Here is a 1667-nt window from a genome sequence, read left to right as displayed (position 1 = left end):
TTATTTAATACTTTCCCCAAGTTAGAGAGAGCCTTTAGGAAATCACACCAATATGGAGTGAAAACATCCATAGATATTTCTATTGAGTCATGGACTAGTTCTGCAAAGATGCTCAGAACTTCCCTCTAGAAAGTGGCAAGGGAATTACATAATCCAAAAGGAAGAACCCTATCAAAAAAGGTACCTCAAGGACAAGTGAATATGGTTTTATCTTTGTCCTTTGGGCTGATTTGGATCTGATTGTAACCACTGAATCCATCCAGGAAAAATAAGAACTACTTTCCTCCAAGACCATCCAAGACTTGATCAATGAAAGGTAGAGGGAAATGGTCTTTTTTGGTGGCCTTGTTTAACTCTCTGTATTCCACACAGATCCTCCATTTTCCATTCTTCTTTGGGACTAGAACTAGAGGAGACACCCACTCACTATATGAGATGGGGTAAATCAACCCTACATCCAAAAACTTCTGCAATTCTTCTTTAACTATATCTTTGAGGACTGGGTTCATTCTCCTCTAAGGTTGGCGCAATAGGTTGCATCCTTCCTTGATGTAAATGTGGTGAGTACACATCGAAGGGTGCACTCCCTTCATTTCCTTATAACTCCAAGAAAAGGCATCCAGATGCTCTCTTAGCATGTCACATAACTCCTTTTCCTGATGTGCAGAGAGAGAGGGGTTGATTTTCAATGTTTTAGCTGGACCAAATTCTATCATCTTGACATGAGTAGGACTTGATTCAGCTAGGAAAAAATCAGTCCAAGGGTTATCTTCAGCTTTCTTTACTAACTCATCAAGAGACATGGTGTTGGGGGGCTGATTCTAGAGGATTTGATCAATCAGGTCATCTTCATCAGGTTTCCCCCCTCCTATAGTAGCATCTAGGGTACAAATTGGGTAAGATGTGGCATAGTATACTTCATATTCCTCCTCCTATTCCAACCATAAGGGTAAGTCATGCTCTAGAGATGGTTGAGAAGGAGGGTACAAGACCAATTGTTTGGACAAATGCCCATTTTTAATGGTCATATTCCCAACCCTGCAACTTATGTAAGCATCAGCAATGGCTAACCATGGCCTTCCAAGGATGAGAGGATAACCATTGAACTTGGTATTAGGTTGGAGAACTAAGAAGTCAGCAGGGTATTCCCAAGAATCAATGGAAACCATCACATCCTCAACAACTCCTTCAGGAGCTACTGTGGATATGTCTGCAAGCTCCAAGACTGTTGTGGTCTTCCTTAATGATCCTTGGAGATTCAGTTTAAGAATGGTCTCCTTATTCATCACATTGATGGAAGCCCCAAGATCAATCAAGGTATGGGGGACAATGATACCATCAATGTGCACATCTACCACAAGACTTCTAAGGTCTAGATACTTCAGGCAAGTCACTCTCCCCAACATTAAGTCAGAAATCTGTCCAATGAAATTAATGGTAGGGGTGTATTTCTTTATCCTCTGAGGATGTTTGAAGCATTTCTCCTTGATTAACTTGTTGTATATGGGGACATCCTTGATAGCTTGGATGAGTGGTATTTTAACACACAAGTTTTTCAATTCACCCAGAAGTTTAGACTCTTCGGGGTGTGCTGGCTAGGATTGATTAGTCTCTTAGGAAAAGGAAGTGGATTGGCTTGGGGAACACTCTCTTCCTTTTCCTCTTCA

The sequence above is a fragment of the Pinus tabuliformis genome, chromosome J (assembly GCF_031772625.1).
Source record: "Pinus tabuliformis cultivar Carrire ecotype Pingquan chromosome J, CPIR1, whole genome shotgun sequence".
In the NCBI taxonomy this organism is placed as follows: Eukaryota; Viridiplantae; Streptophyta; class Pinopsida; order Pinales; family Pinaceae; genus Pinus; species Pinus tabuliformis.
This window is presented reverse-complemented; position numbering follows the sequence as displayed.